This window comes from Scyliorhinus torazame, chromosome 4 (genome assembly GCF_047496885.1).
Source record: "Scyliorhinus torazame isolate Kashiwa2021f chromosome 4, sScyTor2.1, whole genome shotgun sequence".
NCBI lineage: Eukaryota > Metazoa > Chordata > Chondrichthyes > Carcharhiniformes > Scyliorhinidae > Scyliorhinus > Scyliorhinus torazame.
The window spans coordinates 94,054,566-94,073,497 of NC_092710.1; positions in this window are offsets into that span (position 1 = coordinate 94,054,566).

The following is an 18,932-nucleotide window of genomic DNA, read 5'->3' on the forward strand; positions in this document are numbered from 1 at the left end:
TTGCCCCCAATCTGCAAAGGGCAGCCACCAAAGATGGAACCCCTTCCCATCCTTTGAAGAGATTGTTAAAAAAAAAAAAATTGGGCTGGCCACTCCTGCCCATGCCAAACGTTTTATGGCCTAGGCAGCATGTTATCAGGGTGAATTGGTAACAAGCCTAATTGACCCTTGATTCCTTATTTCACTATGGTGGGTGGGCAGCAATCTCAGCTCCTGCCCACTCTGGAAGGAGATTTCAGCATCAAGTGCCTCGTCTCACACCATCTCATCATAGCTCATAACAGATGAAACAAAGAATTAACTGAGAGAGTGCACTTTGACCCTGGCCGGATACGATCCTCCACCACATTCCTCTGCCTGGAGCAACAATTCTTTAAGCATCTTGAAGAGATGGATTCACTTTGAATGAATATCAAATTGTTGCTGATGTGTGGGGGCTGGTTTAGCACAGGGCTAAATTGCTGGCTTTGAAAGCAGACCAAGGCAGGCCAGCAGCACGTTTCAATTCCCGTACTAGTCTCCCTGGACAGGTGCCGGAATGTGGCGACTAGGGGCTTTTCACAGTAACTTAATTGAAGCCTACTTGTGACAATAAGCGATTATCATTATCATTAGAAAACTAGGTTGGAGTAGAACAAAGAAAAAGAAAAGTACAGCACAGGAAGAAGACTTTCAGCCCTCCAAGCCTACGCCGACCATGCTGCCTGTCTAAACTAAAATCTTCTACACTTCCGGGGTCCATATCCCTCTATTCCAATCCTTTCATGTATTTGTCAAGATGCCCTTTAAACGTCACTATCATCCCTGCTTCCACCACCTCCTCTGGCAGCGAGTTCCAGGCACCCACTACCCTCTGTGTAAAAACACTTGCCTCAGACATCTCCTCTAAACCTTGCACCTCGCACCTTAAACCTATGCCCCCTAGTAATTGACCCCTCTACCCTGGGAACAAGTCTCTGACTATCCACTCTGTCTATGCCCCTAATAATTTTGTAGACCTCTATCAGGTCGCCCCTCAACCTCTTTCATTTCAGTGAGAACAAAGCAAGTTTATTCAACCTCTCCTCATAGCAAATGCCCTCCATACCAGGTAACATCCTGGTAAATCTCTTCTGCACCCTCTCTAAAGCCTCCACATACTTCTGGTAGTATGGCGACCAGAATTGAACACTGTACTCCAAGTGTGGTTCTATTCAAACTAAGGTTCTATACAGCTGCAACATGACTTGCCAATTTTTATAGTCAATGCCCCGACCAATGAAGGCAAGCATGCCATATGATTTCTTGACTACCTTCTCCATCTGTGTTGCCCCTTTCAGTGACCTGTGGACCTGTGCACCAAGATTTATCTGTCAATACTCTTGAGGGTTCTACCATTCACTGTATATTTCCTACCTGCATTAGACCTTCCAAAATGCATTACCACACATTTGTCCAGATTAAACTCCATCTTCCATCTTGTCGCCCAAGTCTCCAACCAATCTTACTCCTTCTGTATCCTCTGACAGTCCTCATCGGCTATCTGCAATTCCACCAACCTTTGTGTCATCCGCAAACTTAGTAATCAGACCAGTTGAGGACTTCCGGGTGCGGCGATGACCAGCTGAATCGCACGTTTCGGCAGCTCCCGGTGAAACGGACTTTTGGGCTCTTGATAGGAGCCCCAACGGCAATTTTGACGGCTAAAAACACTGTGCGGTAAACCAGAAGGGAATCCCCCCTGGATACGGATGAAAAAAGGAGGAGAAAGTGGCCGGATTGCAGTGGATCCTTTAGAACAGCGGCAAGGAAGGCAAGCAAAAACCAAGATGGCGTCGGAAGGTGGCAGTTTAACATGGGGCCCTGAACAACAAGAGTTCTTGAAATGCTGTGTGGAAGAGCTCAAAAAGGAAATGAAGAAAGAGCTGTTGGCCCCGATACTACAGGCGATCGAAGGGCTAAAGGAGGAACAAAAGACCCAGGAGCGGGAGCTTCGGGTCGTGAAGGCAAAGGCAGCCGAGAATGAGGACGACATACAGGGCCTGGTAGTGAAGACGGAGATGCATGAGGCACATCAGAAACGATGTGTGGAAAGGTTGGAGGCACTGGAGAACAATGCAAGGAGGAACAACCTGAGGATTCTTGGTCTTCCTGAAGGTGTGGAGGGAGCGGACGTCGGGGCATATGTGAGCACGATGCTGCACTCGTTAGTGGGAGCAGAGGCCCCGGCGGGTCCGTTGGAGGTGGAGGGAGCATACCGAGTGATGGCGCGAGGACCGAGAGCAGGAGAAATTCCCAGAGCCATAGTGGTGAGATTCCTACGTTTTAAGGATAAAGAAATGGTCCTTAGATGGGCAAAGAAAACTCGGAGCAGTAAATGGGAGAACGCGGTGATCCGCGTTTATCAAGACTGGGGTGCGGAGGTGGCGAGAAGGAGGGCGAGCTTTAATCGGGCCAAGGCGGTGCTTCATAAAAAGAAGGTAAAATTTGGAATGCTGCAACCGGCAAGACTGTGGGTCACATATCGAGGAAGGCACCACTACTTTGAGACGGCGGATGAAGCGTGGACTTTTATTGTGGAAGAAAAACTGGAATGAGCGGGTTATTAAAAAGAACGTTTGAACAAAGTGGTGGGGCGAATGTGGGGGGCGAAGAGGGGGGGTTGAAAAGGGGGGAAAGAGGAGTTTTATGTACTAATCCTGCGATGTGGTAACTTTTCTCTCTTCCACAGGTGGTGATGGGGGGAGGAGGGGAGGTGGAGGAGATGGGGCGTTGGCCATTGGGGGCGGGGCCAAGGGAGAAGCGCGGGCTTGGTTCCCGCGCTATGATAATCATGGCGGGAATAGAGAAGCAGGAAGGAGGGGGCGTTGCACGGTGCGAGCCAAGGTCACGGGGGGAAGCCGAGGTCGGCCAGAGTTTGCTGACTTCTGGGAGCAACATGGGGGGAGTAATTACGCTAGCGGGGGATCTAGCGGGGGGGGGGGGGGTGGGAGGGGGGAATTACTGGGTTGCTGCTGCTGGGGAGAGGGGGGAGCTGGTATGGGAGGGGATGGGCGGGGGGGCACCGCCTGGTGGAGATACAGCTGCGTGGGAACCGGGTGAGGAGCTGGAAAAAGGGGATGGCTAATCGACAAGGGGGGGGGGTGGTAGGAAGCCCCCCAACGCGGCTGATCACGTGGAACGTGAGAGGGCTGAACGGGCCGATAAAGAGGGCACGGGTACTTGCACACCTTAAGAAACTTAAGGCAGACGTGGTTATGTTACAGGAAACGCACCTGAAACTGATAGACCAGGTTAGGCTACTCAAAGGATGGGTGAGGCAGGTGTTCCATTCGGGGCTAGATGCGAAAAACAGGGGGGTGGCTATATTAGTGGGGAAGCGGGTAATGTTCGAGGCAAAGACTATAGTGGCGGATAACGGGGGCAGATACGTGATGGTGAGTGGCAAACTACAGGTGGAGACGGTGGTTTTGGTAAACGTATATGCCCCGAGCTGGGATGATGCCAATTTTATGAGGCGGATGCTAGGACGCATTCCGGACCTAGAGATGGGAAAGCTGATAATGGGGGGAGATTTTAATATGGTGTTGGAACCAGGGCTGGATAGGTCGAAGTCCAGGACTGGAAGGAGGCCGGCAGCAGCCAAGGTACTTAAAGATTTTATGGAGCAGATGGGAGGTGTAGACCCGTGGAGATTTAGCAGACCTAGGAGTAAGGAGTTCTCGTTTTTCTCCTATCCCATAAAGTCTACTCGCGAATAGACTTTTTTGTGCTGGGAAGGGCGTTGATCCCGAAGGTGAGGGGAACGGAGTATACGGCTATAGCCATTTCGGATCACGCTCCACACTGGGTAGACTTGGAGATAGGGGAGGAAACAGGAGGGCGCCCACCCTGGAGAATGGACATGGGACTAATGGCAGATGAGGGGGTGTGTCTAAGGGTGAGGGGGTGCATTGAAAAGTACTTGGAACTCAATGATAATGGGGAGGTCCAGGTGGGAGTGGTCTGGGAGGCGCTGAAGGCGGTGGTTAGAGGGGAGCTGATATCAATAAGGGTACATAAAGGGAAGCAGGAGAGTAAGGAACGGGAGCGGTTGCTGCAAGAACTTTTGAGGGTGGACAGACAATATGCGGAAGCACCGGATGAGGGACTGTACAGGGAAAGGCAAAGGCTACATGTAGAATTTGACTTGCTGACTACGGGCACTGCTGAGGCACAATGGAGGAAGGCACAGGGTGTATAGTACAAATATGGGGAGAAGGCGAGCAGGTTGCTGGCACACCATTTGAGGAAAAGGGGAGCAGCGAGGGAAATAGGGGGAGTGAGGGATGAGGAAGGAGAGATGGAGCGGGGAGCGGAGAGAGTGAATGGAGTGTTCAAGACATTTTATAAAAAATTATATGAAGCTCAACCCCCGGATGGGAGGGAGAGAATGATGGGCTTTTTGGATCGGCTGGAATTTCCCAAGGTGGAAGAGCAGGAAAGGATGGGACTGGGAGCACAGATCGAGGTAGAAGAAGTGGTGAAAGGAATTAGGAGCATGCAGGCGGGAAAGGCCCCGGGACCGGATGGATCCCCAGTCGAATTCTATAGAAAATATGTGGACTTGCTCGCCCCGGTATTGACGAGGACCTTTAATGAGGCAAAGGAAAGGGGACAACTGCCCCGACTATGTCTGAAGCAACGATATCGCTTCTCTTAAAGAAGGAAAAGGACCCGCATGGGTCCTATAGACCTATTTCCCTCCTAAATGTAGATGCCAAGATCCTGGCCAAGGTAATGGCAATGAGAATAGAGGAATGTGTCCCGGGGGTGGTCCACGAGGACCAAACTGGGTTTGTGAAGGGGAGACAGCTGAACACGAATATACGGAGGCTGTTAGGGGTAATGATGATGCCCCCACCAGAGGGGGAAACGGAGATAGTAGTGGCGATGGATGCCGAGAAAGCATTTGATAGAGTGGAGTGGGATTATTTGTGGGAGGTGTTGAGGAGATTTGGTTTTGGAGAGGGGTATGTTAGATGGGTGCAGCTGTTGTATAGGGCCCCGATGGCGAGCGTGGTCACGAATGGACAGGGATCTGCATATTTTCGGCTCCATAGAGGGACAAGGTAGGGATGCCCTCTGTCCCCATTATTGTTTGCACTGGCGATTGAGCCCCTGGCGATAGCGTTGAGGGGTTCCAAGAAGTGGAGGGGAGTACTTAGAGGAGGAGAAGAACACCGGGTATCTTTGTATGCGGACGATTTGTTACTATATGTGGCAGACCCGGCGGAGGGGATGCCAGAAATAATGCGGATACTTGGGGAGTTTGGGGATTTTTCAGGGTATAAATTGAACATGGGGAAAAGTGAGTTGTTTGTGGTGCATCCAGGGGAGCAGAGTAGAGAAATAGAGGACCTACCGTTGAGGAAGGTAACAAGGGACTTTCGTTACCTGGGGATCCAGATAGCCAAGAATTGGGGCACATTGCATAGGTTAAATTTAACGCGGTTGGTGGAACAAATGGAGGAGGACTTCAAGAGATGGGATATGGTATCCCTGTCACTGGCAGGGAGGGTGCAGGCGGTTAAGATGGTGGTCCTCCCGAGATTCCTCTTTGTGTTTCAGTGCCTCCCGGTGGTGATCACGAAGGCTTTTTTTAAAAGGATCAAAAAGAGCATCATGGGTTTTGTGTGGGCCGGGAAGACCGCGAGAGTGAGGAAGGGATTCTTACAGCGCAGCAGGGATAGCGGGGGGGCTGGCACTACCGAGCCTAAGTGAGTATTATTGGGCCGCTAATATTTCATAGGTGAGTAAGTGGATGGGAGAGGAGGAGGGAGCGGCGTGGGAGAGATTAGAGAGGGCGTCCTGTAGGGGGACTAGCCTACAGGCTATGGTGACAGCCCCATTCCCGTTCTCACCGAGGAACTACACCACAAGCCCGGTGGTGGTGGCTACACTGAAGATTTGGGGACAGTAGAGACGGCATAGGGGAATGACTGGAGCCTTGGGGGGGGTCCCCGATAAGAAACAACCATAGGTTTGCCCCGGGGGGAATGGATGGGGGATATGGAATGTGGCAAAGAGCAGGAATAACGCAACTGAAAGATCTGTTTGTGGATGGGAAGTTCGCGAGTCTGGGAGCGCTGACCGAGAAATATGGGTTGCCCCAAGGGAATGCATTCAGGTATATGCAACTGAGGGCTTTTGCGAGGCAACAGGTGAGGGAATTCCCGCATCTCCCGACACAAGAGGTACAGGACAGAGTGATCTCAAAGACATGGGTGGGGGATGGTAAGGTGTCAGATATATATAGGGAAATGAGGGACGAAGGGGAGACTATGGTAGATGAACTAAAAGGGAAATGGGAAGAAGAGCTGGGGGAGGAGATCGAGGAGGGGCTGTGGGCAGATGCCCTAAGCAGGGCAAACTCGTCGTCCTCGTGTGCCAGGCTAAGCCTGATTCAGTTTAAGGTATTACACAGGGCGCCTATGACTGGAGCACAGCTCAGTAAATTTTTTGGGGTGGAGGATAGGTGTGCGAGGTGCTCGAGAAGCCCAGCGAATCATACCCATGTTTTGGTCATGCCCGGCACTACAGGGGTTTTGGATGGGGGTGACAAAGGTGCTTTCAAAAGTAGTAGGGGTCCGGGTCGAACCAAGCTGGGGGTTGGCTATATTTGGGGTTGCACAAGAGCCGGGAGTGCAGGAGGCGAGAGAGGCCGATGTTTTGGCCTTTGCGTCCCTAGTAGCCCGGCGTAGGATATTGCTAATGTGGAAAGAAGCCAAGCCCCCGGGGGTGGAGACCTGGATAAATGACATGGCAGGGTTTATAAAGCTAGAGCGGATTAAGTTTGTCCTAAGGGGGTCGGCTCAAGGGTTCACCAGGCGGTGGCAACCGTTCGTCGAATACCTCGCAGAAAGATAGATGGAATAGAAAAAAGAAGGCAGCAGCAGCAGCCCAGGATCGGGGGGGGAGGGGGGGGAGGAGGAACCAGAAGGACTCTCAGGGTTGTTAATATATACTGTATAATATGTATAGGTCGTTGCTACAGATAATTATATATTGGACTGTTAAATTATATTTTTGGAGAGTGTTACTTGTGATAAGGCAGTTGCCAATTAGGGTTAGTTTTCATTTTTGTTATTTATTATTTATTCATTTTCTGTTTATAAAATTGGTCATTGTTATTTGTGTTGTTATAATATTGTGTAAAGGATGCACTATGTACTGTGTTGGTTGACCAAAAATTTTCAATAAAATATTTTTTTAAAAAGTAATCAGACCAGTTACATTTTCCTCCAAATCATTTATATATACTACGAACAGCAAAGATCCCAGCACTGATCCCTGTGGAACACCACTAGTCACAGCCCTCCAATCAGAAAAGCACCCTTCCAATGCTATTCTCTGCCTTCGATGACCTAGCCAGTTCTGTATCCATCTTGCCAGCTCACCTCTGATCCCATGTGACTTCACCTTTTGTACCAGTCTGCCATGAGGGACCTTGTCAAAAGCCTTACTGTAGTCCAAATAGACAACATCCACTGCCCTACCTGCATCAATCATCTTTGGGACCTCCTCAAAAAACTCTATCAAGTTAGTGAGACACAACCTCCCTTTCACAAAACCGTGCTGCCTCTCGCTGATACGACCACTTGCTTCCAAATGGGAGTAGATTCTGTTTCGAAGAATTCTCTCCAGTAATTTCCCTTCCACTGACGTAAGGCTCACCGGCCTGTAGTTCCCTGGATTATCCTTGCTACCCTTCTTAAACAAAGGAACAACATTGGCTATTCTCCAGTCCTCTGGGACGTCAACTGAAGACAGTGAGGATCCAAAGATTTCTGTCAAAGCCTCAGCAATTTCCTCTCTTGCCTCCTTCAGCATTCTGGGGTAGATGCCATCTGGCCCTGGGGACTTATCCACCTTAGTACTTTTGAAGACGCCCAACAACTCGTCTTTTTGGATCTCAATGTGACCCAGGCTATCTACACATCCTTCTCATGACTCAACATCCACCAATTCCTTCTCTTTGATGAATACTGATGCAAAGTATTCATTTCGTACCTCGCCCATTTCCTCTCACTCCTCACATAGATTCCCTCCCCTGTCCTTCAGTAGGCCAACACTTTCCCTGGCTACCCTCTTGCTTTTTATGTGCATGTAAAAAGCCTTGGGATTTTCCTGAACCCTATTTGCCAATGACTTTTCGTGACCCCTTTTAGCCCTCCTGACTCTTTGCTTAAGTTCCTTCCTACTTTCCTTATATTCCACACAGGCTTCATCTGTTCCCAGCCTTCTAGCTCTGGCAAATGCCTACTTTGTCTTTTTGACGAGGCCTACAATATCCCTCGTTATCCAAGGATCGCAAAATTTGCCATCGTTATCCTTCTTCCTCACAGGAACATGCCGGTCCTGAATTCCTTTCAACTGACACTTGAAAGCCTCCCACATGTCAGATGTTGGTTTACCCTCAAACAACCGCCCCCAATCTAGGTTCTTCAGTTCCCGCCTAATATTGTAAGAATTAGCCTTCCCCCAATTTAGCACGTTCACCCTTGTACCACTCTTATTCTTGTCCACCAGTACTTTAAAACTTGCTAAATCGTGGTCACGGTTCCCGAAATGCTCCCTTACTGAAACTTCTACCACCTGGCCGGGCTCATTCCCCAATACCAGGTCCAGTACAGCCCCTTCCCTAGTTGGACTATCTACATGTTGTTTTAAGAAGCCCTCCTGGATGTTCCTTACAACTCTGCCCCATCCAAGCCCCTAGCACTAAGTGAGTCCCAGTCAATATTGGGGAAGGTAAAGTCTCCCATCACAACAACCCTGGTGCTTTTATTACTTTCCAAAATCTGTCTACCTATCTTCTCCTCCATCTCCCGCTGGCTGTTGGGAGGCCAGTAAACCCCCAACATTGTGACTGCACCCTTCTTATTCCTGATCTCTACCCATAAAGCTTCGCTGCCTTCTGAGGTGTCCTCCCGCAGTACAGCTGTGATATTCTCCCTAACCAGTAGCGCAACTCCTCCACCCCTTTTACATCCCCCTCTATCCCTCCCGTGTGACACTAGAGTAACAGGCTGATTTTATTTCTTGTCTAGACTTGAAAAGATTGGGTGGCATCTAACTTTATCACTGCACCTTATAGCTTCAAATAAAAGTCTGCAAGATCCACAAAGTTATCAATGTTTCTTTTTAGTTGTAAACTGTTCCTTTTGTTGTCAAAAAAAATTGGGTCTTAAAAATTAAGTTATTTAATTGTGGCAATAAATCCAGAGCATGTGTCTATTTGTTATGTTACGGGATGCGGGCACCGTTGGTAAGGCTAACAGATACGGGCTTTCAGTTGTTACGCTTAAGTGGTGAGTTCCTTTTGTGAGGCCTCTGCGGTCACGGTGGTGTGGGTGCACCCAGTGTTGTTCTGGAGGGAATTCCAAGATTTTGAAGTCCTTATGTAATACAGAAATCTCTTCCCAGCTCGGATTGGTTTGTGATTTGGAGGGGAACGTGCAGGTGGTTATGTACCTATGCACCTCTGCCTTTGTCCTTCCAGCTGGCAGAGGCCGCAGGCTTGGAGAAACTGGAGAGTATTCCATGAATACAAGAATCTATCCACCTCAGCCTTAAAAAGTTTCAGACTCTGCTTCCACTGCCTTTTGAGGAAGCAAGCTCCAGAGACTCAAGGTCCTCTGAGTGAAATTTATTCTCCTCATTTCAGTCTTAAATGAGTGATTCCTTGTTTTTAAGCAGTTAACCCTAGTTTTAGATTCTTTGGCAAGAGGAAACATCCTCTCCACATCCACCCTGTCAAGAATCCTCAGGATTACAAAGGTTTTCACAAAATTGCCTCTTAATCTTCTAATCTCCAGTGGATACAAGCCTAGTCTGTCCATCCTTTCTTTGTAAATCAACCTGACCATTCCTAGAATTAGTCCAGCAAACAGAGCTGAGGAGGAATTTCTTCAGCCAGAGGGGGTGAATCTGTGGAACTGTTTGCCGCAAAAGGATGTGGAGGCCAAATCACTGAGTGTCTGTAAAACGGAGATAGATAGCTTCTTGATCAACAAGGAGATGATGGGTTATGGGGAGAAGGCAGGAGAATGGGGATGAAAAAAATATCAGCTATGACTGAATGGTGGAGCAGACTCGATGGGCCGAGTGGTCTAATTCTGCTCCCGGAGCAGCATGGTAGCATGGTGGTTAGCACAGTTGCTTCACAGCTCCAGGGTGCTGGTTCGATTCCCAGATTGGGTTACTGCCTGTGCAGAGTCTGCGCGTTCTCCCCATGTGTGCGTGGGTTTCCTCTGGGTGCTCCGGTTTCCTCCCACAGTTCAATTGATAAATTGCCCTTTGTGTCCAAAAAGGTTAGGTGGGGTTACTGGGTTACAGGGATCGGGTGGAGGCATGGGCTTAAGTAGGGTGCTCTGTCCAAGGGCTGGTGCAGTCTGGATGGGCCGAATGGCCTCCTCCTGCACTGTAAATTCTATGACTCTATGTCTTATGGTCTTATAAACCTTCTCTGAACTGTTTCTAGTGCATTTACATCTTCCCTGTGTACCAACAATGTACACAATACTGCAGATGTGGTCTCACATCTGTACAGCTGAAGCATAATCTCCCTACTTTTGCAATCGATTCCCTCACAATCAACAATATGATTCTTTTAGCTTTCCTAATTAGTTGCTGGACCTGTATACCAGCCTTTTGTGATTCATGAACTAAGACACCCAGATCCCTCTGCACCTCAGACTTCAGAAATCTATATTTATGGCCTGCCTAGTTCTGTTACATGTCAATGTTAATACTAACCCACCAGGATATTTACGTGGGAATTCAGCAACGGTGTCATTGACTATCGAGGCAGATGATCAAATTATTTCTTGTGTGACATGCATGTTACTTGCCACTTATCAGCTCAAGACGGAATTTTCTCCAGGTCTTGCTGCATATGTGCACAAACCACTTCAGTATCTGCAAAGTTGGGAATGGTGCTGAACATTGTGCAATTATCAGTGAACATATCCAATCCTGACCCTATGATGGAGGGAAGGTCATTGATGAAGCAGCTGAAGATTGTTGAGCCCAGGACACAACCCTGAGGAACTCCTGCAGGGTGGAGGCATGGGCACAGGTAGGGTGCTCTTTCCAAGGGCCGGTGCAGACTCGATGGGCCGATTGGTCGCCTTCCGCACTGTAAATTCTATGATTCTATGTCCTGGGACTGAGATGACTGACCTCCAACAATCACAATCATCTTCCTTTGTGCCATGTATGACTGCGGAGAGTTTCCCCTGATTCCCAATGGCTTCAACTTTGCCTGGGTTCGTTTAGGCCACACTCTGTGAACTGCAGTCCCTCTCCCCTCACCTCTGGAATTCAGCTCTTCTGTTTACACTGAGGCGGTCGTCAAGTTTAGAGTTGAATGATGCTGGTGAAACCCAAGCTGAAAATCAGAAAGGTTGAATAGACAGAGATGGCAATATCAGTGGGTTAGTCATCCAGGCTAATGCTTTGGGGCCAAGGGTTCAAATACCACCAAGGAAGCTGGAAGAATAAATCTGGAACTGAAAGCTCATCTCAGTAATGGTGCTCATGAAACTAACATCGATTGTCCTAAAAATATATCAGGTTTATTAATGTCCTTTAGGGAAGGAAAGCTGCTACACTTACAGTCTGGCTTACATGTGACTCCAGATACACGTCAATGTGGTTGACTCTTAGCTGCCCTCTGAAGGAGGAAGTGGTGTAGTGGTATTGTGACTGGACTAACAATCCAGAGTCCAAGGGACCCGGATTCAAATCCTACCAGGGCAGATGGTGGAATTTGAACTCAATAATAATCTGGAATTAAAAATCTAATGATGACCATGAAACCATTGTCAATTGTCATAAAAACCCATCTGGTTCGCTAATGTCCTTTAGGGAAGGAAATCTGTCATCCTTACCTGATCTGGCCTGCATGTGACTTCAGACCCACAGCAATGTAGTTGATTCTTGAATGCCCTCAGGGATGGGCAATTAATTCTGGCCCAGCAAGCGACATCCCATGAACTGGGAGACGGTGGCACTGTGGTTAGCCCTGCTGCCTCACAGCGCCAGGGACCCGGGTTCAATTTCACCCTCGGGTGACAGTCTGTGTGGAGTTTGTACTTTCTCCCTGTGTCTGCGTGGGTTTCCTCTGGGTGCTCCAGTTTCCTCCCACCATCCAAAGATATGCAGGTTAGGTGGATTGGCCATGCTAAATTGCTCCTTAGTGTCCAAAAAGGTTAGGTAGGGTTGTGGGGACAGGGTTGGAGCATTGGCCTAGGTAGGGTACTCTTTCCAAGGTTCGGTGCAGACTTGATGGGCCGAATGGCCTCCTTCCTGTACAGTAAAGACTCTAAGATTCCAATTTTTTAAAAGTATAGCCGAACAAGACACTCAGTTCAAGGTAATTAGGGTTGGGCAACAAATGATGGACTTGCCAGCGATGCCCACATCTGCTGAAAGAATAAAGTGCTGCTTGACAGCACTGACAACATCCCTGTTCCTCATTGATGGGTTGGTATTTGGCCTGTTTTTTGTGGACAAGATCCACCTGAGCAATTTTCCACATTGTCTGATATATGCCAGTGTTGGAGCTGTGCTGGAACAGCTTGGCTACCAACAGGCTGCTTTTAGAGCACAAACTGAGGAGTCTCAGCCAGTGGTGATCTGTATGAAGAAACTGAACAAAGACTGTGTGTGATCAACTGTGCAAACACACCTTGGACCATTTTTCCATTTTCAACGCATCAAGGAGAAAGCGGAGGTTGTGGCCCATTTAGGTGGTGTTGCTGCCATCCTCCAGGCTTACATGAGTTCCAACACACCCACAAGTAGAGCAAGGCCACTAATTAACCTCATTACTGAGAAGTGTATCCAATCTAGTTCAGAAAGCATACATTCAGACAATAGGTTAATGGGATTGACCCTTGCAGTGCATTTCAGTGGGAAGTAGACATAATATTGGCCGTACTGTCATTACTGGATAGAAGCTCCCTCAAGCAGAGTGGTCATGTCAAAAGGTGACACAGGAGTTGAAGGGACTTGCAGTGACTCTAACTACTCAGCTTGAGCCTGTTAAGATCAAGGCAACCATTATTTTTTTTAAAGCTGTAAAACCAGCGGGGCCTCAAAAGATGTTTTTGCTGATGTTATCCAAATTCAGTGTCCAGCTGCATTGTGAAGGTGAGTGATGTTTTGCTCCGCTAGGCTGTCAGGTACATTCATTGCTCCTGGAGTGCCAAGCAACAGTTGACCACATAGTAAAAGGATATATGGATGCTATCAGTCAATCTGATGGCAAGCTATTAAATTTAAGAGAGTCTGTTCCTTTAGCTTAACTTCAGTGCACAAAAAGTGATTCTGCTAATGACTGCAAACACACATGGCTCATTTGTTCCCAGAATGAGTTCCCGGTTATTTTAGCAAGTTAGCCAACTGCAGAAATCATTTTGAGTTGACCATTGGACCCCATTAAGATCATGGCTCATCATGGTTTAACTGAATCGCAAGTGACAGTCAAGAATTAGTCTAACGGGTGCAGTAAACCATCCGTTCAACAAAAGAGCAAATCTTTGATTTGAATGAAAATTTAGGTCCAGGGGTTACTTCACAGAATCCTTTATTTCCAGTCTGTAATCCCTGCACAATCCTCCCAACACAAGTGACAAGATCAAAACGAATAATTGCTGCATGAATGATTCCCTCAATAAAAGAGGAAGCGCTCCTGCAGCCTGTGCTGGGAGAAAAACATGTAGGCTGGGAAAAGAGACGGGCCGCAAAGTTTTGTTCTATAATGTCACTCGTGTCAATGCTACGGGAGCCTAAAGGGGCTGAAAATGGTGGACGATTTGCTTCTGACCACTTCCTGTGTGGATTGCCATTTTCGGAAAGGTGACGGTGCGAATGTGCCATGGGGAGGAACATTTTCACAGTAACTTCATTGCAGTGTTAATGTAAGCCTACTTGTGACACTAATAAAGATTATTTTCAGAGCAGGAGTAGATCACCCGGCCGCTCGAACCAGCTCAACCATTCAACTTGCTGATTTTCTGCCACATTGCCATTTTCCTGCACTTTCCCCCAAACCCTTGATTTCTTGAATAATGGAAATAAACATCTTCAACATACTCAATGACATACTCTGGGGTGGAGGATCCCAAAGACAACCACTCTCTGAGTGAAGAAATTTTGTCTCAATCCTACATTGCCCACTCCTTATCCTGAGACTGTGTTCCCTGGTGCTAGACCCCCAGCCAAGGGAAGCATTCCTCCTGCATTTATCCTGCAAGAATTGTGCACACTTCAATAAGACTATCTCACATTCTTCTAATTTCTAGACAATACAGGCCCAGTCTCCTTAATCTCTCCTTATAAGACAATCATAGGAATCAGTCTGGTGAACCTTTGTTGCACTCCCGCTATGGTAAGTTCCTTAGGTAAGGAGACCAAAACTGTACACAATATTCCTGATGCTAACTCACCAAGGCTCCATACATTTGCAGCAAGACATCTTTATTTCTGTACTCAAATCCTCTTGCAATAAAGGACAACAAACCAATTGCCTTGCTAATTCCTTGTCGCACCTGCATGCCCTTTCATAACACCCTTTGAACACCAATATTTCCTAATCAGAAACATACAGTGTGGGCAGAGTTTTAGTGTCTAAGCCAATTGCCATTTTGGACGTTACATGTTCTTTTAAAGCCTTCTATTAAACATTCCAGCTGAATATTCTTCTCCGGCGATCACTTGCTAAAGAGTATACATAGAATCCCGACAGTGCAGAAGTAGGCCATTCGGACTATCGAGTCTGCACCGACCCTCCTAAACAGCACTCCACCCAAGCCCACTCCCCCACCCTATCCCTATAACCCCTTAACCTAAACTACACATCCCTGGACACTCAGGGACAACTTAACGTGGTCAATCCACCAAACCTGCACATTTTTGGACTGTGGGAGGAAACAGTTACCCAAGGCCGGAATTGAACTCAGGTCCCTGGTGCTGTGGGGCAGCAGTGCTAAGCACCGTGCCAGCCACTTGTCCATCTTGGAAACTCTGTGTCCGAACAAAGGAGTCCCCCCACCGTTCCCCCACCAATTTATGCACCCCTAGCACTTTTTAAAGGCAACTACAGGACAAAGCAGCCCACTCGAATTGGTACCCCATCTACAAGCATCCAGTCCTTCCACCACTGACACACAGTAGCAGCAGTGTGTAACATGTACAAAATGCAAAGTAGCAACTCACCAAGGCTCTTTTGACAGCACCTTCCAAACCCATACCCCCTACCACCTAGAAGACAAGGGTGGCAGATGTATGGGTGCACTAGCACCTGCGAGTTCCCCAGAAAACCACTCACCATCCTGACTTGGAAATATATCACCATTCCTTCACTGAGGGGGTCTGAACTTGGTAGGTTCATTTGGTTAGCCTGTATCCCTTGGAAGAGATATGGTACATTTTGGAGTGTGTCCTGGGACAGCTTTGGGAGGTGAGGCAACCTCCCAATTGTTAAAAGTTAACATGATTATTCATTTTTTATGCACAAGCTCATTGGAACTAGTATGTTATCAAAGAACCATCTAGCTGTCAATGAACTGTAAACGATCCACCCAATTATCAAGAAACTGGCCCATGTAAATATTAAAGAGCTGCACAGATGTCAAATCTGTCAATGCTGCCCAGGAAGAATCAACATTGTCAACGCTGTCCAGGAAGTATCAAAACTGTCAAGGTACTGGCCAAGGATAGGTTGGTTGGCATGCAGGGGGTAAGGAAACAGGGTGAGGTGGCGCAGTAGCATAGTGATTAACACTATGGCTTCATATCGGCAGGGTCCCAGGTTCGATTCCCACTTGGGTCACTGTCTGTGCGGAGTCTGCACATCCTCCCCGTGTGTGCGTGGGTTTCCTCCGGGTGCTCCGGTTTCCTCCCACAGTCCAAAGATGTGCAGGTTAGGTGAATTGGCCATTCTGAATTCTCCCTCTGTGTACCCCAACCGGCGCCGGGATGTGGCGACTAGGGGCTTTTCACAGTAACTTCATTGCAGTGTTAATGTAAGCCTACTTGTGACAATAAAAGATTATTATTATTATGATATATCATTTCTAAGGGTTCTGGAACCAAGGTGGGTAGGCGGGTTGATGCGCAGAATATCCATGGTTTAATTGAATGGTTGAATAGACTTGGTGGGGCTGAATGGCCTTCTCCAATGCTCCAAAGTCCCTGATCAGCCAGCATTTAGAAAATAGGATCTAATTAACTAGTCTACAGTGTAGACATGACTTCCACTGCATGACAATGGCATCTCCCTGCCAAGAATGCTTCACTCCTGCTTTTGGACACTTTGAGGTTGTGAAAGATTCTGACTAAACGCTAGTCTTTCTTTGTACGAATGCATGTCAAGGATGTATTCCTGGATGTTTGAAGAGGTCAATTTCCCAACTGAAGTGGGAGGAGGGAAAAGAGAAGGTTGGGGGAGGGGTGGTTGGTAGTTGGGGTGGTGGCAGACATGCATATGCAATCACCAACCTCAAACGTCTTTGGAAATTGCATTCAACGTTCCTCGAATACAGTTAACAACAGGTTTGGTTATTTATCAATACAAACCGCTTCACTAAACTGTCACAGTTATATTTTAATCATGTGACAGAATGCACATTAAATTTAGTGCAGCAGGGAATTTTCATCATAGTGGATTCAACTTTATATGTTGAAATCCATCACTCCCACATTATATAAACACAGCGTTCTGTTGCACGCCTCAATAAATTATGAAAAAAAAAACAAGCGTTAAAAGCAAATTTTCTCTTGATGCTTCCAGAGGTCAAACCACAGAGTAATCGATTGTGGTAAATGTGATTTGCCTACAATGGCCCTGAATGATTGGCATAAAAGCGACAACACTCTACTTAGCATTTACTTTCTCAATCTTTTTTCAATCACCCTTGGATTGCATTAATCAATGCGTTTATTATAGTAATTTCGGAAGGAATAAGGCATTTTCTTTGATATTGATGCTACATTAAAATGTAGTGCAATGGCCAGTGTTCCAGAAATGTTTGATCTTCTATTCATGTGGAAGAGTGCTCCTGAAGAATAATAATTAAATTAATCGCATCCAAATTAATCAGGAATTAACCAACATCATTGCAGGGGGTGACATATTACGAGTGGAGTTCTTTTCTCTCAACATAATGTTATAATTTTGCTTTCCTCAGACATCTTCTGGAAATGTTGCTGCAGTTACAATCTGTTAAATACGTGGTAAAAACGACATTCTGTCATAGTTTGAGGAAATGTTGGAGCAGAATTTTCATACAAGCCCCATTACATTTTTTGAACACTTGATCCTTCTCAGGAAGGATGTTCTTGCTCCGGAGGGAGTGGAATGAAGGTTTACCAGACTGGTTCCTAGGGTGGGGGGGAGGAGGGGGGGGGGGGGCTGATGTATGGGGAGAGATTGAGTTATTTAGGACTGTATTTCCTGGAGTTCAGAAGAATGAGGGAAGATCTCTTAGAAACCTATAAAACTCGAACAGGACAACACAGGGTAGAATTAGGAAGGATGTTCGCGGTGGTGGGTATGTCCAGAACCAGGGGTCACAGTAATAATAATAATCTTTATTCGAGTCACAAGTAGACTTACATTGCTACTGCAATGAAGTTACTGTGAAAATCCCCTAGTCACCACATTCCGGCGCCTGTTCGGATACACTGAGGGAGAATTCAGAATGTTCAATTCACCTAACAAGCACTTGGGACTTGTGGGAGGAAACTGGAGCACAGGAGGAAACCCACGCAGACACGGGGAGAACATGCAGATTCTGCACAGACCGTGACCCAAGCCGGGACCCTGGCGCTTTGAAACAGCAGTGCTAACCACTATTCTACCATTGTATGTAATCCTTTGGTCCCATTCAGCCCTGACAGTTCATCCAGTCTGGTTCGAAGTTGACTCCAAAACACAAAGGTCGTCTGGCCTACCGGCGCACCGGCAATTGCAAACCCTCCCTGAAAACACCGGCACACTCCCTGAACCCCCTCAAACACTGACAGAGATGAGGAGAAATTACTTCACCCAGAGAGTGGTCGACTGTGGGATTCGTTAAGACAGGGAGTAGTTAAGGCCAAAATATTATGGGCGAGATTCTCCGTCCCGCCAGCCCCGTTTTCCGGCGTGGTATGCCCCCGCCGGCAGCAGGATCCTCCATTCCCGCAGCCAGCTAAAGGGGCTTCTCATTGTGGGCCACCTTATGCCATCAGGAAATGCGCGGACGTGGGTGCGCTGCCGGCGGTGCAGAGGATTCCGCCGCCGGAGAATCCCGCACTAAGCGTTTTCAAGAATAATCTTAAGAATCATAGAATTTACAGTGCAGAAGGAGGCCATTCGGCTCATCGTGTCTGCACCGGCTCTTTGAAAGTGCACCCTACCCAAGCCCACACCTCCACCCTATCCCCATAACCCAGTAACCCCACCCAACACTAAGGGCAATTTAGCATGGCCAATCCACCTAACCTGCACATCTTTTGCGACCTGTGGGAGGAAACCGGAGCACCCGGGGGAAACCCACGCAGACAGAGGGAGAACATGCAGACTCAGCACAGACAGTGATCCAAGTGGGAATCAAACCAGGGACCTTGCTGTGGTGAGGCAACAGTGCTAACCACTGTGATACCATGCCACCGTTAGTGCAGCAGTTAGTTATAGCACAGAGGGCAAAGGGGGTTGAACGATATGGGGGGTGGGAAAGCGGGATTAGGTTATTACTTTGGATGATCAGCATGATCATAATGAATGGCGGAGCAGGCTCAAAGGGCCGAATGGCCTCCTCTTACTCCTATTTACTATGTTTCTAAACCAGGAAGGGGAATAGCGGGGGGGGGGGGGGGGGGGGGGGGATCATACGATTGTCAGAAACAAAAACAACCAA